The 27,746-nt window shown below is 52.4% G+C and overlaps 1 protein-coding gene across 2 annotated transcripts in view; it reads right to left on the bottom strand.

The window, feature by feature from the left end:
• TPST2 (tyrosylprotein sulfotransferase 2) overlaps positions 1-21,828 on the bottom strand; it is a 52,740-nt gene extending 30,912 nt beyond the window's left edge. Inside the window, exon 1 of one of the 2 annotated variants that reach the window (XM_065904747.1) lies at positions 21,741-21,828. The gene's annotated coding sequence lies outside the window, so the exon portion shown is untranslated. Of the gene's footprint in view, positions 1-3,171; positions 3,226-21,740 lie in introns of those variants that run through there. The other variant, XM_065904745.1, reaches the window with a different exon arrangement.
• Between the last annotated feature and the right edge of the window lie 5,918 nt (positions 21,829-27,746).

The raw sequence follows: 27,746 nt of genomic DNA, 5'->3' as shown, positions 1-27,746 counted from the left end.
CAGGAGGCCCAGAAGCCTGGAAGGGGCCACAGGGTGGCAGAGAAGGGCCCCTATATCACCGCCATGAAGACTGATTTCCAGTCAAGCCTAGCCCCTACTCTGCTGTGTGACCTTGGAAAAGTCCCTTTCCATCTCGGAGCTCAAGTGTGCCCATGTGCAAAGAAGATCCTAACTGCCCCGTACGCTCAGGGGCTGCCAGGGGCATGCCACACAATAAATCAGCGGTGGTTTCCTCTCTGTCTGCTTCAGGTGGGCACTCTCACTAACTCCTTGCAACCCCGGAAGTGGGTCCTTGGACTATTCCTGTTTTTTAAGTTGACTTCATTACTCAGGTCAAAGTTACAACCTCTGTATTTAAAAATAACAGAGAATGGGACTTCCCTGATGGCCCAGTGGCTGACTCCACACTCCCAATGCAGGGAGCCCGAGTTCGATCCTTGGTTGGGGAATTAGATCTTGCATGTCACAACGAAGACTGGTGCAGTCAAATAAATAAAATAAATAATAAGAAAAAAATACTAGAGGATTAAGTCTCCTGGGAGCGAAATCTCCAATCCCGTCCTCTTCCCTCTTTAAAGAGGTAAACGCTGTCCATCACTGTGGTGAGGAACTCCCCCCACACACGCCTGCTTTCTGTGAGGCTACAGCCAGAGTCATATCTGAATGGAAACCACACGGGGCCTGTCCCCCACCCTCCCAGACACCCATCCTTTCATGCTTCCATTCCCCTCTCCCTCCTTCCAGCCACACACTGTCCGACTGCACCGGTGGATCTCAGCTGGGGCTGATTTTGAGGGACCCAACAGCAATGTCTGGAGACAGAGTCTGGGCTGTCACAGCTGGGGTCATCGGACGCGTAGAGGCCAGGGGTGCTCCGATGCCCAGCCCCAAGCGTCAGTAAAGCCAGGGCTGAGAGGCCCTGGATCACACGTATCCTGACGCTGGCTCGGGTCACCCCACCCCAGGTCGGGGAGACCCTCCCGCGTCAGCGTACGGAGTCTGTCATTCAGTAAACCCTGCCTGCACACCCACTGTGCGCCCGGCCCGGCTCTAGTCCGGGGCCACAGGTTAATGACACAGGCGGAACCCCGGCACTCAAAGAGGCGGCTGCCATCCTCCCGGGAGACAGACACAGCAACGTGCAGGACCCCGAGAGGTCTCCCTCCTTTTAGCTGCTCCAGCGCATCCTGGGCAGGGATGGCTGACCGTTCATTACGCCAAAACCTTCCTGATGGACACGGAGGCTGCTTTCACCTTAGACACAATGCACCCCATCACAAAAGAACGTGCCTCCCTTGCCTGTGACCGAGAGGCACCCCAACGCATCAGCAGGGTCCCCTGGAAGCCTGCTATTCCCACCCCAGAGGTGCAGAATCAGAGTCTGCATCTTATCCAGCCCCCAGGCATCCCGGGGCTTACCAGGTGGCGCGGGACCCGCCTGCTAATGCAGGAGATGGGGGTTCGATCCCTGGGTCGGGAAGATCCCCTGGAAAAGGAAATGGCAACCCACTCCAGTACTCTTGCCTGGGAAATCCCACGGACAGAGGAGCCCTGTGGGCTACAGGCTCACACAGAGCCAGACACGACTGATGTGAGCGCGCGCACACACACACACACACACACACACACACACACACACACACACGCAGGTATCCCTATGCATACTCAAACCTAAGAAGCACGGCTCCACATTAAGCAGTTACATAAAAGCAGTCAGCTGGCTTGGGAGCCACACATCCTGTTTCAGCAGAACGTGCCCTCCAGAGACCCTCCCACCAACGGTCTGAGATCCACCTGACATACCCTGATGCGTCTGTACCAACTTTGTATTGTCAGATGTTGCTGTTTTCCCTGAGCTGATGACTCTTCCCATTTTCCAGACGTGAAGACTGAGACTACACGACCAGAACCCAGAGGGGGATGTGGCTGATGATTTCTAAGGCCTCCCCCCACCTCCGGCTTTTAGGATCTGGCCACATCCTGGGCATGTTCTGTGCCAGCTTCCCGCCCAAGCGCTCTGGCTTTCAGGAAGCGAAGCTGCTCACCTGGAAAAAGACGATGTCCTGCGGGAGGGAAGTGGCTCTGGAAATGGGGGCGGGCGTGTCTGGAAGCACCACAGGGGAGGCTGCCATGTCCCCATTCATGTCCAGTCATCCAGGACAAAGGACCAGCTGGATCCTGGGGTCAGCCTGCCCTTTATGCACAGGAGGTGACTCCAGGGCTCTGGGACAAGAGCAACGACGGGGGCGGGCAAAGAGACAAGGAGTTGGGGGGAGGGGGGCCCAGCCTTGCTCTCACTGGCTGCACACCTTAGCCTCAGTGTCCTCTCCTGAAAAATGGGCTCATGCCCCTCACCGCAGAGAGCTGCCAGGAGGACGTGCAGACGCCACGTGGAGCCCTGTCTTGGGTGGGTGCTGCACCGCTGCATTCAACTACCTACCTCCTCATCCCCCTCCCCATTTGACAGATGAGGAGACTGAGGCTCGGAGAGGTGCCGCCCCGCCTGCCCTTCTCTGACACTGAGCTGTGACCATGGGAGCCTTAAACCTCACAGGATGTCAGATGCTTCGTCGAAATCCTGCCTCTGCCGCCCTTGTGTGACCCCAGGCAAGCTGCTTCGCCTCTCTGAGCCTCAGTTTCCAAAGCTGTGAAATGGGGATGCGATGCAGGGATCGGAGATGGGAAGCTGCTTTGCAAACTGCGGAACATACTGGACACTCCCTCCCCACCCCGGGCTCCAGGCTGTCCTCCCCAGGAAGGCCTGTCACCCGTGGGCAGCTCCCTTCTCTCCTACGCTCTCCGTACGACACGGGCGAGGCCAGCAAAGCTGCCGATCCCCCCGGGAGGGAAAGCCACTTGCTCGCGGTCACACAGACGGTGCGCAGTGGAGAGCAGGGCCAGGCAGCACGGTGCAAGCGGTGCGGGGCTGGGGGGGGCAGTCAGGGGGTGTCCGACCTGAGTGTGGAGCGCAGGTGGCGGCCGGGCTGGGGCTGCCGGGCGCCCAGAGCCATGGCCACCGGGAGCAGGAGCACCCGAACTGGCTGAGGCCCCCCCTCCGGCTCTCAGCGCTGAGGCCCCTGTGAAGGGTTGGTCACTCCCGGGATGTCCCCGCCTCTCCCTCCTTCGGGGCCCAGCCTGGCCACCCACCCGGGGGTCGGCAGCGGACACTACCTGTCTGGGATGGCACGGCTTCTCTCTGCGGCCAGAGCTCAGGTCTTCCCGGCTATGCGGTCTCCCTACGGCTGGTCTTGTCCCGTCCTCTGGAATCTTCCCTCCCCACCTGTGGCTGGCAGGCGGAGCTGCCACGGAAACCTGACCACGTCACCCCCTTGTCTAAACTCTTCCGTGAGCCCTCAGGCCCAGCCAGCTCCTCCCCGCGGCTTATAACAGCAACATCCAGTAAAAGGTCAAGGTCGGCCACATATGGAAGTCAACTTTCCAGCAGTCACACATCAGAAAGGTAAAAAGATAAAGGTGACCTTACACTTCATGGTAAATTTCATTTCACCTAGTGTATCCGAAAACATTATTAATCAATAAAAAACATGATTAATGAGACTATTGACTTCCTTCTTTTCCTTAGTACCAATTCTTTGAAATCAGGGGGTATATCTTCCATTATTCCTGGAGAAGGAAACGGCAACCCACTCCAGTATTCTTGCCTAGAAAATCCCACGGACGGAGGAGCTTGGTACATTATTAGCACACCTCAATTTGGATGATAAATTGTCAGGAGAAACATCCGATCTGCAACTAAAGGTCATCCTAGTTTCATCTGGAAAAATTTACATCCATGCCCCCAAAGAGTTCTACACACATTTACAAAGTTTCCCAAGACATGGAATAGAGTATTTGTTTTGAAATCTACATTTCAATTATATCAATACAAAAAATTCTGTGCCTCAGCTGCACGAGCCACGTTTCAAGGGCTCCATGGCCACACGTGGCTCCCGGCGCGGGCGTGCGGTTCAGTCCCTCGGTGTCTGGTCCCCATAGCCCTCTCACGCCTCCTTTCCTGGCCTGTCCTGGACATGAGTGGGATCTCCACGCAGCTCCCAGCTCCATGATTCATCCAGGTCCTTCCCCAGCATCTCCACTTTCTGCCAGTTCCCACTCCTTCCTCCTAGATACAGCTCCAGGTTCCTTCCTCCAGGAAGCCTTCTCTGACATCCCCCGCACGACACACTCCTGGTCCTTCTGCTCACTCCCCTTGTTATAATGTCACACGGCGTCGGCACTGTCCACCTCCAGGTTCCCCGACCTCAGCGCTACCGACATCTGTGCCGGGTGATTCTTGTTGTGGGGCTGTCCTGTGCATTGTTTAGCAGCATCCTTGGTCTCAACTTACTAAATATCAGTAGCGTTCCCTCCCCAAGGGGTGATGGCCAAAAATATCTCCAAGAGTCCCCTGGGAACACAACTGCTCTTGGCTGGGAACTGGTGCCTGTACAGAGAAGGCACTCAAACATGCACCTAAAGAAGAAGAGGCTTTACCAAGCATACTGCACTAAGAAGCGTGCCTTCTCCAGGAAGCTTTCCGTGATGCCTCCAGTCTAGTTAGTGTTCTCGTGGGCACCCAAAGCCCCCTGTACTCACCCCAGGGCAACTTCCTCCAAGGGTTGGAACTGGGTCTTCTTCACCACTGTATTTTCAATCCCTAGCTTGGCAACTGGTACAAAGTAGATGCGTAACAGATATTTATAGAACTGGCCTGAGAAACAGGGATGACTTAGGTTGAAAAGTCCCCACAGGGCTAGTTTTTGCCTGTTTTAGTTCAGGGCTCTTTCATTCCTGCAGAGGTGCCAATGACAGTCCCTGCTCCATTTATACACGAAGCACTAGGCTAAATACTCTGTGGAGTTGAGAGGGAAACTGAGGTTCAGGCAGGTGACAGCTTGACCTGTGTTCAAGTCAACGCCTTGGAGGCTCAAAACTTCTGGTTCCTCCTCCTACTGATCAAAAAACGTTACACATGGGAGAAGATATTTGCAATACATATGGCAAACAAGATATTTGTATTCAGAATATGCAAAGAGCTCTGGGAAATCAGTAAGAACAGGACAGGCAACCCATTCAGAAAAGGGGCAAATCTGAAGAGATACTTCATTTAAGAAGTTATCTAAATAGTCAATAAGCATTTGAAAAGGTGCACCACCTCAGCAGGGAAATAAATGCAAAATAAAAATACAACTTGGGGCCATATACATCTGAATGGTTAAAACGGAAAAAAAAAAAAAGAGGGTAATACCAAGTGTTATCAAGGATGTGACACAATCAGAAGTTCCGTGCTCCATGGGTGGGAGAGGAAGCTGGCACAATCGCTTTGGAAAAATTCTTTGGCATAAGAGACAAAAGCTGAATCTGCACCTTCTCTGGCTGTTGCTGCTGTGGAGCCACTGAGTTGTGTCCGACTCTTTTGCGATCCCAGGACTGAAGCCCACAGGCTCCTCTGTGCATGGGATTTCCCAGGCAAGAACACTGGAGTGAGTGGCTATTTTCCTCTCCAGGGGCTCTTCCCCACCCAGGGATCGAACCCGCATTTCCTGCATTGACAGGCTTATTCTTTACCGCTGAGCCACCAGGGAAGCCCTGGACCTTCTCTATGACCCCGCAATCCCACTGTTAAGTATGTATCATCAGAAATGCATCTGACTCTTCCCCCAAAGGATACATATTGACCTGTTCCCTGCACCAACACCTGTAACCACCCCCAACTGGAAACTACTCCAATGCTCATAAACAAGCAGATGGATAAACAAGTAAATACAAATAAATCCATGCATGCCGGACAGCCAGGAGAGAGGACAAGCCAAAACTTCACATGCTATGGGTGAATCTCTCAAGACAGCATGCTGAGACAGGAGCTCCCAAAAGCCAATACAAAAGAGAATATATGTTTGTGCGCATGTAAAGCACTTTATATGTACATAAAGTACAAAGACAGGCGAAATTAATCTCCAGTAGGAGATTCTGGGACAGCAACCACTCTTTGCAAGGAGGCATGCCGGACGGGGGCACAGGTATCTTGGGGTGGGGGTAGGGGGTGCTGGGCATGTGCTTTTCTTGATCTGGGTACTGTCACACACGCGAGCACGATTATCTTTTGAAAACTCATTGAGCAGTCTATTTATGATGTGTGCACCTTTCCATACGTCTGACTGATTCCAATAAAAACAGCCTTAGAGAATCACACTTTGCCAAACACCGCTGGGCATCCTCCCACCCACACACCTTTCCCGCAGTCCCAGAGGAACACACAGGACTCCATTCACTCACTCAACCACCGCTGGCTGCCGGGCGCTCTCCCGAGGCCAGGCTCGGTGCCAGGTGCCGGGACATGAAAGTGGATTGAGCCTCAGCACCGGATTGTGCCACCCCCACCCCGGTGCCTGGCACACACACCTGCCCCCGCTGCACAAACCCACATGCCAGAAATGAGCCGCCAAGGCTGGGGCGGCTTCTGATCAGAGGCCAAGGAGGTGATGTCGGCTTGTTTTCCCCTCTCTCTCCCGGACTTGGTGCAAGAAAGTCTGAGACTTTTTTCCTTACGCTGGGCCGATCCCAGCCATTCTGGCAGAGGCAGCAAGGGTTTCACACTCTGCTACACGTCTGCCGCTGTCTCTGCCACTTCACTCACCCACTTTCCTCTGCTCCCCACAGGCTGGTGACTTCTGGGCTGTCATCGCCAGCCCAAATCTCTCTCCCTGACCCCAGACTTGGCCATCGACTGTGTCCACGTCACCTCTGCATGCGTCAAGCTGGGACCTCAAATTTAACGCGCCCAAAGCTCATCTCTTGGTTTCTCCCCCTAACTCACCCTACTCCAGCTGTGGGCAGCTCAAGACGCTCGTGCCGAAAGCCTTGGGAGGTAGCCGGAACCTCCGACTTCTCTCTGTCTCTCCCACCCCAACCTGACCCGGCCGCCAAACCTGCCAACTGCGCCTTCGAAATAGAAGCAGGCGATGATTTCTTGGATCTGACACCAAAGGCATAGGTAATAAAAGAAACAAAAACTGGACTTCATGAAAATTAAAATATTTTGTGCTTCACAAGGCACTATCCACAGAGTAATAAGGCAAGCCATAGAATGGGAAAACTTATGTGCAAATCACAGAGCTGATAAGAGGTTCATATCCAGAATCTACAGGGAACCCCTAAAACTCACCGACTGGCTAAAAAATGGGCAAAGAATCTGAAAGCACATTTATCCAAAGACAGACAGACAAATGGGCAACAAGTACGTGAAAAGATGCTCAACCTCAGAAATCATCAGGCAAACGCGTATCAAAAATACAGTGAGTTGCCACCTTACACCGATTAGGATGGCCAGTATAAAACAAAACAAAACACAACAAAAAACAATCCCCCAAACAAACAAAACCCCAGAAAAACAGAAAATGGCAAGTGCTGGCCAGGATGTCAAAAACTGAACCTTTGTATACTTGCTGGGGATGTAAAATGGTACAGTCACTGTGAAAAACAGTAAGGAGGCTCTGCAAAAAATTAAAAACAAAGAATTAGCATATGACCCACGCTAACTTCATGTCTGGGTATCTACCCAGAAGAACTGAATGCAGGGTCTCAAAGAGGTATTTTTACATCTACGTTCACAGCAGCATTACTCGCAATAGCTAAAGTGTGGAAGCCACCCCAGGGTTCATGGATAGAGGTACACCATGGGGGGGTGTTTACACCATGGGGGGTGTTTACACCATGGGGGGTATTTACACCATGTGGGGTATTTACACCATGGGGGGTATTTACACAACGGAATATTACTCAGTGTTAACAAGGAAGGCGATCCTGATATATGTTAGTTACAACAGGGATGAACTTTGAGGGCATTATCCTAAGTGAAATTAGCCAGTCAGAAAAAGACAAATACTGTACAACGGCATTTACATGAGGTATTTATTCAGAGTGGTCAAAATCATAAAGACAGAAACTAAATGTGGCTGCCAGAGGCTATGGCAGGGAGGATGGGGCATCAGGGTTTGATGGGTCCTGCAGTCTTTAAGAACAATTTTTTTTTCTAGTCCCAACCTTAACACAGAGCTTGGCACTGCCCCAGGCATTCGTATTTTATTTTCTGAGCTCTCTTTGCAGATTACTAAGTTTCCCCAGGTATCAGGGAGCCATGAACACATGGCCTTTGCAGAAAGACAGAGCTGAGTTTGAATTTTCCACCTGTCAGCTTTGTGACCTCAGGAGAGTCACTTAACCTCTCTGAGCCTCATCTCCTTATCTGTGGAAGAGAGCAGTTAAATACACATAAAGGCCTCCATGCCATATCGGAGCAGATAGAAGGCTCCATTAAGGGCAGCGGCTGCTTCCACTGTCTCCTCCAGGACATAAACCCTGCCTTCCCTTTGTCCTGTCTGCTCCACCACTGGTGTTATGGGCATCTGTCTGCTGGGATGCAAGCATTCTCCATCCTTGTAACTGGGACAGGGGCCGACCCCGCACCCAAGACCAGTGACTGAGGTCTGGTCAACAAAAGGATACAGACACTCATGGACGGGCACGAGACTCCAGGCAGGTGAAGAGGAATCAATCCTAGGGCTCACGAGAAGAATCAGAAAACCAGTTCTCTTAGAGCTAAATGAGCAGGACGGATGACTGGAGACGTGAAACGGGAAAGCAGGCCCGAGCATGAAGCCACCACAGAAAAAGGCCATCGGTGAGACAGAGAACGGATGACACCGTGTCAGGCTTCCACGGTGGCTCAGCGGTAAAGAACCCACCTGCCAGGACAGGAGACACGGGTTCGATCCCTGCTGCGGGACGATCCCACAAGTCACGGAACAACGAAGCCCGTGAGTCCCGACAACAGAGCCTGTGCTGTAGAGCCTGGGAGCCGCGAGTGCTGAGCCCATGTGCTGCAACTACCGAAGTCCAGGCACCCGAGAGCCTGCGCTCTGCGACGGGAGGAGCCCCGCGAAGAGGAGCCCGCACACCACCATCAGACAGCAGCCTCCACTCGCTGCCCCCGGAGAAAGGGCCACGCAGCGACCAAGACCCAGCACGGCCAAACGTAAATAAATAAATAACATTTTAAAAAGAGAGAGCATGTCCTACAAGGGTGAGGCACCTGAACACAGTCACACTCGAAGGCAATCTACTTTCTGACTTAACCATTTATCTAAGTCAATAAATCCCCCTCCCCCCCGCCAACCTTTAACTATTTTAAACCAGGATTCAACCGCTCACAACCAACTCTGATACAGACACATCAGAGGACCTTTGGGACCTTGGCACACTCACCACTCACGTGGTCTTCTCCCAGACCCCAGCATGATTTTTTTTTTAAATTGTTTTGATAAAACCAAGCAAAACTGATTCCCAAAGTCGCATGGGAAGACTCACAGCGATGGCTGGACCCAGCTAACTGCTCTCACTTCTGCCCCCAAGGGTGTGTGGATCAGAGTTTTCCTCATGGGAAGCCAACCCGGAGACTATCCTTACCCAAAGGTCAGAAGGCTGTTCTCCTACTTTACGCTTAGAAAAGTCCTTGACGAACTTCCCCCTTCCCCTTAATTGTAGTTTATGGTTTTTCTGATTGCATGTCTTCGCTGTGGAAATTTTGCCGTGGCCAACAGCCAGAAAGGTAGAAAGGCTTGACGAGGAACAAAGCAAGCAGGTCACAAATACTTCCTGATGGAAGTTCCCAGATAAGAAGAGTCTTTTGCCCAAGTGATCTTTGGGGTATCTGAGCAGGGCGGACAGGGGTGAGGTCTGTTTTTTAATTTCTGGCTGTGCTGGGTCTTCACTGCTGCGCAGAGGCTTCTTGTCGCAGGGGCTTCTCTTGTTACCGAGGACGGGCTGCGGGGCGCATGGGCTCAGTGCTGGCACATGGCCTCAGCACTCGCGGCTCACGGGCTTAGTTGCCTCGAAGTGTGAGGAATCCTCCCGGACCAGGGACCGAACCCGTGTCCCCTGCATTGGCAGGCAGATTCTTAACTACGGGACCACCAGGGCAATCCCTGGGTGGGGGTTTTAAGAGAACCATTTGCAGGCAGCACATCCCCGGGAATCTCGTTTTACCCAGGACATCAACCTGCCCACCTGCTTCCCTCATGGACAAACACAGTCCAGGACTAGGAGACCCTCCTTCCTCTTGCTTGCTCCCAAAGCAGACAGAAGGGGAAGAATTTCAAAGAGCTGCAAGAGCTGCTCAGAACAAGAACACTTTAAAAATCAGAGGGAGGAACCCATGAGGAGAATCGTCTCCTCACGGTGCACTGACTTCTGGGGGGGCCAGATTCAGTTGAGTGAATGGCCTTTCCTTAAAGAAAAATGGTTTGGGGCTCTGAAGGGGCCTGGGACTTCATTGGAGAGTATTTGCATCTGCAGACTTACCCAGGCATCACCAGAAACAGACTCAGGGAGTGTGCTGCTGTGGGGGAGAGTCCCTGAACATCTCTGAGCCTCAGTTTCCTCATCTGTAAAATGGGTAAACAACACAATCCAGATTGCTATGAATTACTGAGCACTTCAATGCACCAGGCACCACACAAACTCACATATCATCCTGCCAGAAACCCAAGAGACAGTCACTAATGGGATTTCCATTTTACAGGAATGGAAACTGAGAACCAGAGAAGAGAAGGGGTTGGCCCAAGGTTACACCGCTTGTGAACAAGTTAACTCAAGTGTGTCTGACCCATAACTGGATGCGCTAAAATCCTGCAATAAATCTCCTCTTAAAAAAAAACATTGCCCAACCCAGTCCATCGAGATTAACCACCAATCCCTTCTTTTCTTTTTTATACTAATAAAAATCGAGGTATACTGTGAAGATTCTAAAGTCAGAGTGAGACAGCACCTATAAAAATAACAACAAAAATACATCTACGTATATACTGGGTTGGCCAAAAAGTTCATTTGCAGAACCATATAGGGGTGGACAGAAATGACAATGGTAATAAAGGTAACAACAGTAACTGTAATAACAGCAAACACAACTATACTGCTTACTCCAGGCCTGGGCACAGTGCTAGGCGCCTTACACGTATTAGTTCCTTTAATCCTCACAGCTAATCTATGAAAACAGTGCTGTCATTATCCCATTTGACAGACGAGGAAGCCGGCGCACAGAGGTAAAGGCCTTGCCTCAGAACTCTCGGCAGGTACCTGGTGGAGCAGAATCTTGAGCCTACACTGCTGCACACATTTTATTTTCCTGGGCTCCAAAATCACTGCAGATGGTGACTGTGGCCATGAAATTAAGACGCTTAGTCTTTGTTAGAAAAGCTACGGCAAACCTAAACAGCGTATTAAAACGCAGAGACATCTCTTTGCCCACAAAGGTCTGTCTGGCCAAAGCAGAAGCTGGGAACGTGTGAGCAATGCAAACTCTTGGGCCCCTTCCAGACCTGCTGGGTGGGGGTTCTGGGCGTGGGGTGCAGCCGGCTGTGGAGGACAAGCCCTCGGGGGTTGGGGGGGTGCTCCCACCTACCTTCTCAGGACGGGAGGGGAGGCAGGAGTTGGGGCAGGGGTGGATCCCCCGACACTGGAGTCTCCTGCAAGGAGAGCCCCTTCCCTCCTCGGCAGCGCTGTATCTCTCCCTTCTGGTTTCCCCAGCGAACCCACAGAATGCCTGTGATTACAACAGCATCCTCCGTGCGACCCAAGGGCCGAGAGGGTGACACGTGAACACAGGACTGAGGTTCCCGAGACGGCGGCAGCCGCAGCCCCGGGCTGAAAGCAAGCCCGCGTCAGCCCACTGGGAGGTCAGTGACCTCCGACTCCACAGCTCCAACCGCTTCTGCAAACCTCGGGGCTGCGTGTCATCCCCTGGAGGGTACGGAGGCCCGGGGATCCCCCAGCAGGTGGGCAAGGTGGCCTCAACGCGAGTCTCCCACCTCCTCAGGGATGGTTTCCACCTGACACTGACCCAAGGCCACCAGAACACCCAGCCGCGCTGTCCTGTTGCTGAGGGTGGGGGCCCCGGACGGGGCTCTGGGTCCCAACCTCGATGGCACACTCGAGCAAATTACAAATCACCACCACCCTCCAGACCTCGGTTTCCCTGTGGGTGGAAGGAAGAGGCTGGACTCAGTCTCTGATCTGGCCCTCCTCCCCCAAACTCTCACACACCCTGCCGGCCTACTGTGTGCTGGAAGGGAGGGGGACACGCCGCGTGGTGCCTGCCCGGGGCGGGGGGCGGGGGGGGGCATGGCCTCTGCGGGGCCAAGGGGACCAGCCTTGGATGCACACCTCTGCTTGGGAGCCAGGGTAACAACACCCTCGCCGCCCCAGGGGACGGAGCTCCAGCCCAAATGAAGCCCACAGCGGCATTCCGGCCTCGGGCCGTGGACTCAAGCTTCCTCTTCCTCCCTGCAGCCCTGGGTCAGCTGGGCGGGGTGCGGGCCCCCGCCCCGGGGCTGGGGGTGGAGGGCGGACTGCAAACCCCGGGCAGCAGCCTCGGCCGCCCTCCTGACCTCCCTGTCTTCACCCGGCCAACACGGCCCACGCCAAGGCTCCCGCCCCTCCACGGGCAAGTGTGGTTGGTCCCCGGGCGGGGGTTCTGATGGGCCCTGAGGCAGGATGTCAGTCGCGGCTGAAGGAAGTGGGACAGAGGGGAGCGAGGAAGAGCGCATCGGGGTGTGTGCAGGGGGGAGGGGAAGGGGAAGTAGCCCACGCGGGGGAGGGAGAGGACAGACAGACGGACAGGGCGGGTGTGGGGGGGATGGGGGGATGCGGAGGGACAGAGATGGGCCTGAGACGGGGCGGGGCGCGAGAGAGGGATGAGGGGAGACAGAGTCAGGGGAGAGACCCAAACCAAGAGGGAGACAGGGATGGGAAAGAGAGGGCACGGCAGAAATACAGACCCAGACAGCCGGCGGCCGGCGGGGAGTCAGAGCAACGGGGAGCAGCCTGGAGCAGGATCTCGGCTCCCCAGCGACGACCAGGGACGCACACCCCACACCATCACGGCTAAAGGGCTCCTTCCCCGCCCCTACCCTCAGCGCCAGCTCCTGGGACTCAGGGAAAGAAGAGACCATCAGGAGGAAGGCTGCTGGGTCTGGCCCCCTCCCCACGTCCCCCAACCCCTGCCACGGGGCTCCCCCGCCAAATCCCCACCTGCCGAGGGCCACCCTGCCGACAACAGCTACACTCCAAACCCCCTTGGCTGTCGTCTACTTGAGACTTTGGTTCAATGAATTCAGTATCGTTAAAAGCATTTTCAAAGGAAACTGCCCCCTCACACCCTCAGTTAACAACACACCCTAATTAAAAGGTGACTGCAAAGAAGACACGGAAAGGAAGCGATCCTCTGCCTGCCGGTTGAGGCTGCCGCCAGCCCAAGGACCACCCCACACAGCCCACCCCCGGGAGCCCAGAGGGGGCTCTGCTCCGTGCTCATCCACAGGACTCCCTGGAGACAAGCACTGAGTTAGCACCCACAGCAGACTCTGTCCAGGAAGTCATCAGAAGGTGGAGGGGCACTTGGAGAGGAAAAATCTTTTTCCTTCTTCAGGGTAAACCCAGGTTTTCTGACACAGCCAATTTTTAACATTCTCTCATCCCCAACATACACACACAGACAGAAAAAAGTCTGTGTTGTGAGCCATACCAAACCAACAAGGCCAGTTTTGTGTCTGTGGTTCCCTTCCCCTAGAAAACCTTTCCTGCCCTCCTCTACTCAACTAACTCCTACTGGTACAGTCTGTACCCCCTCCTCCAGGAAGTATTCCTCGACTGCCTCCCAAGCCCGTGTCAGGTCCCTCCAGGTGCTTAGCAGCCGTCCTGGCCTCTCTGGCTCACTGCCTCCTCCACTGGAAAGCACAGGGCTGGGCATTTCCCACATCCCCTCGACACTGGGGGTCAGCAAGGCCCCCCAACTCCCTGCACCAGCTGCATGAACTGTCGACTCGGTGGGAGAACAAAGAAGTGAGGGCATCCAAGTGCCCTCGGATGGGCTGAAATCAAAAACAAAACCTTCTCTGTGCTTCATGAAGATTTTCCAGGCAGAAGCTCTGAAGTAACAAGAATGTACTGACCTGGCACCAGCTGGCCTTGCCCACTTCCTGGCCCCCCAGACTCTGCACTGGCTACCCAGTCACTAGGAGCCTCATTTTGTCTCATCTATAAAATGGATATAATAGCAAACTACCCGTAAAGAGCTAAGTACCCAGGAGGGCCTCAAGCGTTAGCTGCAATCATTCTTTTTATTACAAACTTTACATTCACCAAATCACAAAACATTATTGCCTGAAGGAACCCAAGAGATGAGTAGATGGAGGCTGCGAGACTACCTGCAAAGGGCCCAATAATTGTCATTTTCAGGGCTTCCCTGGTAGTCCAGTGGTTAAGATTTCACCTTTCAGCGCAGGGGCTGTGAGTTCTATCCCTGGTCAGGGAGCTAAGATTCCCCCATGCTTCCCACCAAAAAGCCAGAACATAAACAACAGAAGCAACATTGAAACAAATTCAACAGACTTTTTAAAAAAATTATTTTCAGTTCTGTGGACTATTAGGTTTCTGTGGGAACTACTGGACTCCGCTGTGGTAGGCGGAAGGAGCCACAGACAAATGTGAATAAAAGTGTGGCTCTGTTTCAATAAAACTTTATTTATAAAACCAAGCTGTGGGCCAGAGTTGGCCCATGGCTGTAGTTTCCTGACCTCTGCCCTAGGCTGTCACTGCTTCAAGTGTGGTCTTTAGATAACAGCACTGGAGTCCCCTGAGAGCTGGCCCTGCCCCCAACCTGCTCAGTCAGCGTCTGCGCTTTGGCGAGACCTCTAGGGGATTCGTGAAAGTGTTCAAGTCTGAGGTGTGTGTGCTCAGCCACGTAGTCATGTCCGATTCTTTGCAACCCCATGGACTGCAGCCCACCAGGCTCCTCTGCCCACAGGATTCTCCAGGCAAGAATACCGGAGTGGACCGTCATTCCCTTCTCCAGAGGATCTTGCTGACCCAAGGATGGAACCCGCGTCTCCTGTGTCTCCTGCATTAGCAGGCAGATTCTTTATCGCTGAGCCACCCTGGGAAGCCCCAGTTTCCCAGTTTGGCACCTCAGGTCAGAGATGTCATTTTCTCTTTTTCTTTTTGCCGCCTCTACCGGAACATGTGCTCCGGGAAAGCCGGGCCCTGGTGGCCTTCTGAATGCTGCATCCCAGCATATAGCTGAGGACTTGCCATGTGTCCTTATTTAGCAAGTTACCGAGGGCCCGGTGTGGCCCAGGGCCGGGGGCAGGGGGCAGGGGTCACGGCACTGACTGTAGACGTCGCCCCGTGGCTCTCCGCGTGGTGATGGGTGGATGGATGACCCGCCACGGCAGCCACTGGAGTGGGGGAGAGTGGGTTAGCACCCTGGTGCTGTCACCTCAGATCTGTGTGACTTCAGGAAAGTGGCTGGAGCCTCAGTTTCTGGGAAATGAAGCTGTCAATAAGAGAAATGTCTCCCTGGTACCCTGTGAGGGCAGGGAGAGGCTATGGGATGGTGTTCCGGCAGCTGTGGGGTGGCGTGGATGCGCTGGGACAGACACACTCGCCAGTCCTCACGGCAGACGGACCTCCGTCAATCGTGTCCGACTCTTTGCCACCCCATGGACTGTAGCCGGCCAGGCTCCTCTATCCATGGGATTTCCCCGGCAAGAATACTGGAGTGACTTGCCATTTCCTCCTCCAGGGGATCTTCCCAACCCAGGGATCAAACTCACATCTCCGGCATTGGCAGGCAGATTCTTTACCGCTGAGCCCCCTGGGAAGCCCTAGAGGGAACTTACCTGGCCCCCAAACAACCCTGTGGGCTAGTCAGGGACCTGGGCCAGGTAAGCCCGGACCCTGGGACCCAGAGAGGGACTGCGGGATGAGGACAAGGCTGTGTTAAAAGCCTTGAGGGGACTCTCCTGGTGGCCCAGAGGCTAAAACTCCACGCTCCCCACGCAGAGCTCAGGCTCGATCCCTGGTCAGGGAGCTAGATCGCACATGCCGCAACTAGAGATCCTGCAAGCCTCCACTAAGATCTGGAGCAGCCACATTAAAAAAAAAAAAGCCTTGAAGGTTTACAGTTGCAGAAGGGGTAAGAGGCGTCAGACAGTCTCTGATGACCTACAAAAGCAGCGCTGGAAGAACTTCTGGAGAACACTGAAACCAGTGGTTTAAAATATATATTCGTATTTAAAGCCACAGATCTGCTCATTCAGATGACACCCAGGCCCCTGGGGTCCTCAGAGCCGGGAAGGTGTGCACTCGGCCAGGGACCCTCAGGGCTGGGGCACAGTGGGAAGAAAGCAGGCGAGCCCAAGCCGCTGACGGGGCAGCTTCAGGCCGCTCTAGTTTGGCCCAAGCTCCTGAGTTTCCCTAAGAAGGGAGGCTCTGGCATTATTCTCTAAAAACATTAGAATGTTTTCTCCTTTTAAAATAAAACATCGTGGGAGTATACAAGGGCCACCCTGTGGGGCAAAGCTGTTGACTGGCAGCTTGTCACAGCCCTACCTACCCATTTCACAGGTGGGGAAACTGAGTCACACAGCAATCTGGAGGCAGAGCTGGGACTCAGCTGCCTCTGAGCTCTTGCCCAGCCCCCAGGTGCTCATGAGACTGGGGGGAGTAGAGGGACTCCGGGGTGGGAAGGAGAAATCTAGACCTCACAAGCCAAAAGCCCTGCTCGTTCTGTCCATCCGGGAAGCAGTGTGGACAGAAGGGCAGGAAAAGGGATGAACAATTATTAATAACATACGGTAATTTTGTGATAAATTTTATGATAAAATACCTAAGAATAATTCTATAATAATGTAACAAGAGCAACTGAGATTTTCTGTATGCTAGGCATGAAGACAGGGTATCCAGAGGCAGGTAAGATTGTAATTAACAGTGTAGACCCTGGGGGCTTCCCTGGGGGCTCAGTGGTAAAGAATCCTCCTGCCAATGCAGGAGACTTGGGTTCGATCCCCATCTGGGAAGATCCCACCTGCCTCGGAGCAGTGAAGCCCATAAGACACAACTACAGAGCCTGTGGCTCTAGAGCCCGAAATCCTGTGCTCCACCACGAGAAGTCTGCACATCCAGACAGAGAAGCCGCCACTCTGCAACTAGAGAAAAGCCTGCGTAGCAATCAACACCCAGCGCAAAAATGAACAAATAAAAGTATGAAAAAAAAAAAGCGTGTAGACTCTGGATTCAAACCCTGTCTCTCCCCACTTTCTAGCTGGGTGACCTTGTGCAAGTGACTTTGCCCCTCTGTGCCTCTGCGTGTACACATCGGAGGGCGGTGGGAGAATTAAGTGAGTTCAAGCACAAAGTACCTAGAAGATTGCCTGGCACTCAGCGAGCCCCATTGACACTGTATTTAAATCACTGCCTCTGGACAGACGCAGAAGCTGGTCTCACAAAGCAACACGTTCAGGTATCTCTGAAGAGCCCGTCTGAGCCCATGGGCCTGGCGTTTCCCCTGGTAGCAGGGTGGGCACTTTACCCCCGACCCCTCCCGTCAACACCCGCAGCGAGTAGGTCCCAGTTGCGCCTGTATTCTGCAGATGAGAAAAGTGAGGCATCGGGGAGTCAGCCAGGGAACACCTCGCCCTCGAGTGGAACTGGCCAGATTCCAAAACAGGCCCAGGCCCTCAAGGTTGCTATGGCCCAGCCCACTCTCTGGCCTGGGTCAGTTGTCAAAAGTCTGGTCGATGCGGGAATTCACTTGGCGGCTCACACATTCTCCTCGGGGCTGTGGAAGCCCGGGGTGGAGGAGACCCGAGCAGGGGGCGTGGGAAGGGGCAGGTACCCCAGAACCTACCCTGGAACCAGACAGAGCAGATGTGTCTGCAGAGAGCGAGGAGCTTTGCAGGCAGCTAGGACAGGTGGCGAGTGGGGAGGCCAGGAGCCTGCTACCCAGACAGGTCTCCACTCCGCCGCCTGGCAGATCAAAGCCACGCCGGCCACACCTGGGCTTCTGGGCCAATATCAGCCGCTTAGAGCGGCCAGTCTTGCTACAAATTGATCCACATGAACTCCTGCTACAAACTGATCCATGAAGTCATGTCCATAACGCACCTGAGTGCTTTACAGATTCCAAGGTGCTACTGCATTCAGTCCACGCCCATTCCCCAGCGGGATACCCTGACGCCTGGCAAGGGGCAACCCCTTGCCTAGCCAGGACAGCCCTGTTTCCATTTGCCCAGGCTGCCTTCTCCATGCACAGAATTCAGGATTTTTAAAAGGCCAAGGGAGGGAAAGGATGTACAAGTGAACAAAAGCGGGAGGGACCGCACACGGCCACCAGGACGCCGGGGCCCCACGGCCCTTCCCGGGAGCAGCTGCCGGGTGGGACGAGGCCGGCGGCTAGGACCCGGGGATGCACGGCCCGACGCCAGCTGAGGTTCCTGAACCAGCGGATTACAGGCTGAACCTCAGAAGGAACTGGTGACCTTCAAGCCCCCTTGTGCTCTCAAGACACCAGCACCCTCTGACCTGGGCTCTTCCTGGGCAGCCCTGTCTTATTTAAAGACAAAGCGTGTGAGGGACGCGGTGGGCATCCCAGGTGTGGGGGCGATGACTGACAGAAGGGACAGGGTGGTTGTCGCTCAGGACTGCTGGCCTCAGGCCCAGGGGGGCGTCTCTGGAAATAAGCAGTGGCCCACTCAGGGTATATCTAACTTCTCCAACAGCTCAAGCAGTCAAGAATCTGCCTGCAGGGCAGGTAACTCCAGATTCTCGAGTTCAATACCTGACTCAGAAGATCCCCTGGAGGAGGAAATGGCAACCTACTCCAGTATTCTTGCCTGGAAAATCCCATGGACAGAGGAGCCTGGCAGGCTACAGTCCACGTGGTTGCAAAGAGTCAGACACGAGTAAGCATGAATGCAAGATAAGGGAACCTCGTGGCTTATCTCGCCACGAGGTCTCGGGGGTATGGGGTGGAGCACAGGCACGACCAGACTCCACTTCCGAGCCTCGGGGTCACAGTCTAGGAAACCCGCCAGGCTCTCCCTGGCGTCCACATGGAGCCTTAGCTGTCAAGGGACTCCTGCTGGCCTAGGGTGGGAAGGTCTGAGTCATCCCCTTTCCTTTCACCCCATGCCGAGGTCCCTGACAGCACCACCTGATCGTGTGCTGGGTCCTGGGGTGGACACAGCAAGCCCCAGGATTCCTTTCCTCATGGCCTCCCCTGGTCCTGCTCAGGATCTGGCAGGAGGGACCTCAGCAAATAATTTCTCACTGTTACAGGAGGACATTGTGCACATGTTCCTCAGCTAGCTGCCCCAGGCTTGATCTGTTTCCCTTCCTCAGAGCACCCAGGAGTTCCCAGTCACTCTAAGGAAGAGCTTAATTTCCTGCCCTTCAGTTTCACCTGTGTAAATTTCATGTGCGTTAATTTCACCTGTGTTCCTTTCTCACTAGCAGGGGTCAAAGCCAGTGATTTCCAAGATTTCAGCTGCTGAAGCCTAAATTTGTTTAAGAGCATTAGAACCCTCATCTGCTACTGATGGGACTGTAAAACAGAGAAGCTGCTTTGGAAAATGGTTTGGTGGGACCTCAAAAGGTGGAACGAATTACCATGTGACCCCACAATTCCACTCCTAGGGTTGTACCCCAGATAATTGAAAACATACACCCACACAAAGATTTGTACAAGAATGTTTCACAGCAGCACCATTCATAATAGTCCCAAGGTGGCAACAACCCAAATGTCCATCCACTAATAAACAGATAAATATGATACATTCAATGCAATGGAATATTACTCAGCCAAAAAAAAAAAGTAATGAGCTACTAAAATAGGGGCTTCCTTGGTGGTCCAGTGGCTAAGACTCCACGCTCCCATTGCAGGGGTCTTGGGTTCAATCCCTCATCAGGGAACTAGATCCCACATGTCGCAACTAAAGATCTTGCTGAAACGAAGACTGAAGATCCCACAACTAAGACCCCGCGCAGCCAAATAAGTATATTTTTTTAATGATAAAATAAACAAGTAATAAAGAACCGCATACTAGCACGTGGAAGAATCTTGTAAACGTTCTAAGTGAAAAGCACCAATCACAAAAGGCCATAGTGCATGATTCCCTTTATAGGAAATGTCCAGAATAGGCAAATCCATAGAGAAGAAAAGTAGATTAGTGGTTGCCAGGGGCTGGGGGAAGGAGGGATTGGCACTGACCGCTGATGGGCCCAGGGTTTCTTTACGGGCAGTTAAAATGTCCTAGAATTAGACACTGGTGACGGTTGCACAACTCTGTGACTATCTCAAAAACCACTAAATTGAATACTTTAAATGGGTGGATTGTACGGTATGTGAGTTATATCTCAATAAGGCTATGATTAAAAAAATTACATGAGATTTAAAAAAAAAATAAGGTGATATAAACACATATATTAAATAAATAATAGTACAATTGGGAGTCAGTGGGTTAAAATGGTTCACAAGTGACACAATAAACCCAATTTCACAGTCATGGAAACTGAGGCTGAGTGCAGGGGAATGACTCGCCCAGGCCACATCACTACTAAACCAGAGTGAGTCATACCAAGATTTGTCCAAACCCAGAAGCCTGGACTAACCATTAAGCCACCCAGCTAAATGAAAGCATGTGAGATGGAGTAGAGGGAAAAGTGTTCACAGCCCAGAACGGAGATTGACCTGCAAAAAAAAAAGGTCAATAAGCAAGGACCAGTTAACTCTGTGGGATACCAAATAGGAAGGCCCAAGGACGCCTGTGAAGTGCCAGGGAAGGCTTCCAGGAGGAGGGGCTGCTCAAGGAGGCTTCTGAAGGATGAGTGGGAGTCTACCAGCTGCCCCACCCCCACCCCAACAACTCTACAAGATACACAGAGTCAGGGGGCCTGAGGCTGTTTCAGCTCTGAGACATCCTAGCTGTGGGATCTAGGGCCGAGGCCACAAGACCTTTCTGAGCCTCAGTTTCCCCATCTGTAAAAGGGGAAGAAGGCAAAGTGATCAGCCCTTCTAACTACTGCACTCAATCGGATGGTTCCCACACTTCCTCCCGAGGCGGCGGGCCTCTGAAGTGGGAAAGCTAGACCTCGACCTCTGCCCCACATAATAATAACAGACTCCGCCAGGTCCGGCGTGCCCAACCTTAGTGACCATGACCCCTTTCCCTGGTCACCACTCCCAGTCCTAGCTTTACGAGGCATCTCCCATTCAGCTCACTCCTCCGAGAGCAGGAGGTTACGGGGCAGTGGGATCCTCTGGTCAAACTCCACCCCACTCTTAGTGGGTGACCCCCAGGTTCACCAGGACGGACCCCTTATTTCATGCTCTCGGCGCCCCCCCTCCCCGCTCCAGGCAACTATTTCCTTCCCCTAATCCCTCCACTTGAGACACGCCTCGCAAATCCACGGCGGCTGCAAGTTAACTTCCACCCGCCCCCCCGCGCGTCTCGGCGCCCGCGTGGGGGTCCCCGCGCGCGCCGGGGAGGGGCCGGTGGCTCCGACAGCGGAGACACGCTGCTTCCCCCCCACCAACACACACACACACACAGACGCTGAGCACCTCCCGGTTCACCGCGGGATCCGGGTCACGGGGACCGGGTCTCCGCCGCATCCCGCGGAGAGCGCACGGAGCGCACACGGATCCGCCAGCCGCCCGCCAGCCGCCCGCCAGCGCCGCCTTCCTCACAGCACCCAGCCCCGGAGCCCGGAGCAGCCGGGCCGGGCCAGGGAAGAAGCCGCGAGGGCCGAGGGCTCCCCGGCGCTCGAGGCCGACCCGCAGGCGGCCTCCCGCCGGCAGCTGCAGCCCAGGCCCCCCCACCGCGCGCCGCCCCGGGACCACCTACCGTGAGAGGCGCGCCGCCGCAGCCCCGCGCGCCCAGCGACTCCCAGCTCGCCAGCCGCCCCGGCCGGGGGAGGCGTGGCCGCGGCGCCGTGACGTCGCGCGGGGGCGTGCCTGGGACGTGGTCCCGCCCCTTTCAGGCCCGCCCACGGCCGCTCCCCATCACCCCTGTCCCGCCTCCAGACCGCGCGGTGGGGCGGGGCGTCCCAGAGAGACGTCCCGGAGAAACCCTGGTCCGCAAGCTGGCGTACCCCCAGGCCCAGGCAGCTCACCACTTTTCCTCCCACCGGCAGCTCTGTTTAAGAGAATTTCCCTCTGTCCGTATGCAGGGGAGTGGAATGATCGCCAGGAAGTGGTGTGAGAGAAGAAAACCAGAGCCTGAGCAGAGTGTTTTAAATGCTGTTTGTGTAAAAACAAGAGACGAGAGGGAAGGGCTGTCCTACAGTTCGTGTACATCAATGGTTCTCAAAGGGTGTGATTTCGCTCTCTTGCGGGCCGCCCCGCTCCCAGGAAGACATTTAGGAAAGTCTGAAGACATTTTTGATTGTCGCCGCTGGGGGGTGGGGGGAGCGCTGAGGGTGGGAGTATGTTTCTACTGGAATCTAGTCGGTGGAGGCCTGGGACGCTGCTAAATAGCCTACAATGGAGGGGAGGAGGGCTGACCTCCTTCCCCCCAAACCAAGAGCCATCCAGCCTAAAATGTCAGCAGTGCGGGGTGGAGAATCCCTGATAGACAAGACGAAAACTCCAGGTTTGGAGGTCTCGTCTCAGTCTAACTTCTCTGTGCCTCCGTTTCTCCATCTGTAAAACAGAAGATAATAGACCGATCTGTGCGTTACATGCATATGCGTTGAATATCTGAAGGAAGGGGAGGAAGGGGTACAGGCTTACTTTTCACTGTGAGCCTTTGATCTTTTTCCGTTTGAATTGGAAGTCCGGTAGGCTACAATCCATGGGGTCACAAAGACTGAGCGACTTCACTTTCACTTTCTTTTATATATTACCTATTTAAAATAATTTCTATAATAGTTATCACCACAACTACACACACACACACATATTGTTGTTGTTTGTACATGTGCCCAGTTGTATCCCACTCTTTGCACCCCCATGGACTGTAGCCTGTCAGGTTCCTCTGTCCATGGGATTTCCCAGGCAAGAATGATGGAGCGGGTTGACACTTCCTCCTCCAGGGGATCTTCCTGACCCAGGGATCCAACCCAGGTCTCTTACATCTAATGCATTGGCAGGTGGGCTCTTTACCACTAGCCCCACCAAGGAAGCTCATATACATATACAATTACCTTTCTATAAGTAATATAATTACATACTATTTAGGCATGGCTCTAAGCAGTCTCTATTCATACATTTAAACCTTTAATAACCTTGTCAGAGGTCTATTATCATCCCCATCTTACAGATAAGAAAAAGATGACATATAGACATTAAGTAATCTGTCCATGTCCAGTCATGTGTTTATTTGTAGCTCATTCATTAATTCATTCATATGTCCAATAAGTAGGAACTGCCTGCTGGAACTGGCAAAATGAAACCCCCTGCTTCCATGGAACCAGCTGCTACTGAGTAATGTTATATAGTGTTTATTGTGCCCACAGCACAGGCTTGGTGTGACTCCCTGCATGGTAACCCTGCTAGGTGTTTTAGAATGCCCCTTTCCAGGTAGAGAAATGGAGATCAAAGGAAGAGAGGTCTGACTGTAGTGACATGCATTTCCTGAGCACCCCGTGACCCTGTGCTGGGCATGAGAGTCAGCAAGTAACACAAGAGCAAGGGTCCTGCATCCAGGTGGGGAATCTGGACCCTCCAACAAGCATTTTGTACGTGCGTGCCTGCTCAGTTGCTCAGACTCCGACTCTTTGCAACCCCGTGGACTGTAGCCTTCCAGGCTTCTCTGTCCACGGGATTTTCCAGGCAAGAATACTGGTGTGGATTGCCGTTTCCTCCTCCAGAGACCTTCCTGGCCCCAGGATAGAACCTACATCTCCTGTGTCTGCTGCAGCTCCCAACCAGCATTAGGGAGCTGGAAAGAGGGTGATCAACCTGGTCCAAGGAGGGAGGGCTGGGGTGTTTACACTGAAGCCTGAAACACGGTTCAGGGGTCATAGGAGATTGTCAGTCACAGGGACCCACAGGTATAAACACTCAGCAGGAAGGACTGTTGTCATGAAGTGCAAAGTGGACAGGATGTGGGGTGGGTAAGAGGAGGTCAGGGAGGTCTGCAGTGGTGGATGCATCAGGGCTTTGTGGGCTAGAAGAAGGAGTCTGGTAGAGATGGAAAGATATGGAAGGCGGGAAACCGAGGAAGAAGGGGCCAGCTTTGCTTTCTGCAAAGATCCTCTGGCTGTTGTGCAGAAGAGGACAGGCAGGGAGACTGTTTTGGAGGCTGTTGAGATACTCCGGGGGAAGCCGGTCAACCCAGCAGGACTGGGGGCATGGAGGGCATGTTTGGGTGCTAGAAATGTCTGGAAGATAAAACTGGTAGATCTCGGTAGTGGCGCTAAAGAAGGGGACCAGAATGATTGCCTGGTTTCTAGGTTAGACCTCTTCTCTCAGCTCCCCAACTCAGAAAACCCCTTCAGGTCTCAAGCTGACTGTCTCCTCCTTGAGGAAGCCTAAGCCTACCCCCGACCCCGACCCCTCTGCCCCCGGCAAATGTCCTGATGAGATGGACGCTGGACAAGGCAGCCTGGGAAACTGTTGTGACTTTGAAAGTGTAGATGAATGAGTTTATTCCTGTTTGCTCCTCTAGCCTGTGAACAACTGGGACGGGGCATTTTCAGTCTTCCCCAACCTGTCTCCCCAGCATCTAGACAAAGCCGGGCACACAGGAGCCCCTCTGTCAATGGTCACCGAAAGTAGGAAGAATAAATGTGGTACAAAGCATGTGGATTCTAAACCCCTTTGCTGAAATTCAAGAAGATGATGATTCAGATGCCTGCTCTGCTCTAAGCACCTTATAAAAAAGACATTCAAGCTAATGATTTACTCCTTCCAACAACCTCTAAGGTTTTATTATCATTACTCCCATTTTACAGATGAGGAAACAGAGGTTCCATCAGGTAACTGGGCTTGATCAAGGACAATAGCTAGTACATGTCAGAGCTGAGATGCAAACTCAGGATGGTGGCGGAGGGGTGGGAGGGGGGAGGCTGAAGCGGGAATGGGAAGTGACCCAGCAGTGGGCAGGAAGCTAGGACAGAGGGACAGGTTCGCTTCTCTTGCTGGAAGGATGTGGGATTACCCTAACTAGCTGGGTACCCAGGCTTCACAGAGGACTTTGATCTTGGGTATCGGATCCAGGTGACTGGCTGTCATGGCAACGTGGCCCTAAAAAGATGCTGATCTCTCTAGAAGCTCCGCAGGGCACTCTAGCAACGTGCCCTTTCCCCAAAACTCAGTTGCACCATCTGGCCCTGGCACAGGAGAGATGATGCCTCGGTGGTGCTCCCACCCACGTCCTGCCCCCTGCACACACACACATCGCTGACTTTGTACCGATGTCCCAATGTTCAAAATGCTGTGTACTGCCTCAGTCACTGTGGATGGGAGATGGTCTTCCCAAAGGTGTGAGACTCAAAGATTCATGAGCTGGGATCTAGCAGAAACACAGCGTCGTCCCAGCTTGCTGAAGCACTGTATCCTGAAGCCGGAGTTTACAGCAAAACTCATGCAGAATCCAGAATCCAGAGCAGCGCTGGGAAGCCCTCGAGAAGGCTGTGGGCACCGTGGCCACGCGGCCAAGTTCAGCTCCACTGGTGCCCCCAGTATCGTGCCCATGATCGCTTTTGCTGAGCACCTGATGAAGCAGAAACTGAAAGTTTCTTTTTCAAATGCAAAAATGTGACATCTGTGAGTTCTGAAACCCTGTTCCAGGTGGTGAGATGCTCACATTTCAAGAGACACGTAGGAACTAGGACCCAAGGGAGGAACAATAATATGTTTATAACTGTCATGTCACCCTCACTCCTGGCCTTTTTAGACGTTCTTTTCTTTTCCTTGTTTCATTTTATCCTGTTACTTATTTTTGCTTGAACTTTTTATTGGTTCTCTGTTTTTTGTTACCACATTTTGTTTATTCATAAATTCAGTAGCAAAATTTAAACATATTGATAAAAACAAATTAAATATAAAATAATTAGTTTGTTATTTTCTTCCAAGTTTTTTCAACTGTTTTTGCCAAGTGTATATATTATGCATCAGCGATGCTAACGTGCACATTTTTTTAATATAACACCTGTGGGAAAATAAAAACATCACCCAACCGAAAAATGGGCCAAAGAACTAAACAGACATTTCTCCAAAGAAGACATACAGATGGCTAACAAACACATGAAAAGATGCTCAACATCACTCATTATCAGAGAAATGCAAATCAAAACCACAATGAGGTACCATTACACGCCAGTCAGGATGGCTGCTATCCAAAAGTCTACAAGCAATAAATGCTGGAGAGGGTGTGGAGACAAGGGAATCCTCTTACACTGTTGGTGGGAATGCAAACTAGTACAGCCACTATGGAGAACAGTGTGGAGATTTCTTTAAAAACTGGAATTAGAACTGCCATATGACCCAGCAATACCTCTTCTGGGCATATACACCGAGGAAACCAGATCTGAAAGAGACACGTGCACCCCAATGTTCATCACAGTACTGTTTATAATAGCCAGGACATGGAAGCAACCTAGATGTCCATCAGCAGATGAATGGATAAGGAAGCTGTGGTACATATACACCATGGAATATTACTCAGCCATTAAAAAGAATTCATTTGAATCAGTTCTAATGAGATGGATGAAACTGGAGCCCATTATACAGAGTGAAGTAAGCCAGAAAGATAAAGACCAATACAGTATACTAACATATATATATGGGATTTAGAAAGATGGTAATGATAACCCTATATGCAAAACAGAAAAAGAGACACAGATGTACAGAACAGACTTTTGGACTCTGTGGGAGAAGGGGAGGGTGGGATGATCTGAGAGAACAGCATCGAAACATGTATATTATCTAGGGTGAAACAGATCACCAGCCCAGGTTGGATGCATGAGACAAGTGCTCAGGCCTGGTGCACTGGGAGGACCCAGAGAAATTGGATAGAGAGGGAGGTGGGAGGGGGGATCGGGATGGGGAATACATGTAAATCCATGGCTGATTCATGTCAATGTATGACAAAAACCACTACAATATTGTAAAGTAATTAGCCTCTAACTAATAAAAATAAATGGAAAAAAAAAGAAAATAAAAACATCAACAGCTTTAAGTGGAAAGCAATCTGGAAGGTTTACACTATAAATGCAAAGAAATTTAAAGACTCACTTTACTGATGGATTTCCAGCTTGTTCTCTTTTTATGGGATTCACAAAATTGACATGCTGAAAAAGTTTTGCCTAAATATTAATAAATTTAAATATATATTTATATATAAAGGTTGAAGTAGTTCTTTCAATAAGTATGAAATAACAATTCTAAGTGATTAGAAGGTAACTGTTATATTCGAATGGATAGTATTTCTCTTTGTGTTTCTTGGATCACAAGATCGTGTGGCATCTTGCCTTTGAAGAGGTCTAAGCACTGAAGAAATATGAAAGTTGGGTCTGCGTGGCTCATACAATTCCACTACAGCAGAGTTTCAGAGCTGTACTCACACACCTTAGGAACTGAGAATGGGCATCTATGTAGCTTGATACTGGGCTCCAAGGACTGTGGACACTTAGAGATGCATTACAGAATCATTGAGAATCACGGAACTTTGGAAACACAGAGTCCCAGCATCAGAATCTTGAGGCTGGATGGACTTGTTTAAGGTGGCATTTTACAGATGGCAAGAATGAGTCTCTGGGTACAGAAGCAATTTGCCCAACATTTGGTAGCTCCTAGCAGTAGAATAGGACTGACACCCATATCTCCTGATTCTTACCCAGGGCTCCTACCTTCTGGTCCAAGACAAGACAGCCTGACTTCAAACACAAGAGGTTGGTCAAATTGG

The sequence above is a fragment of the Muntiacus reevesi genome, chromosome 13, assembly GCF_963930625.1.
Source record: "Muntiacus reevesi chromosome 13, mMunRee1.1, whole genome shotgun sequence".
NCBI lineage: Eukaryota > Metazoa > Chordata > Mammalia > Artiodactyla > Cervidae > Muntiacus > Muntiacus reevesi.
The sequence above is the reverse complement of the archived record's forward strand: the minus strand, read 5'-3'. Positions and strand labels throughout refer to the sequence as shown.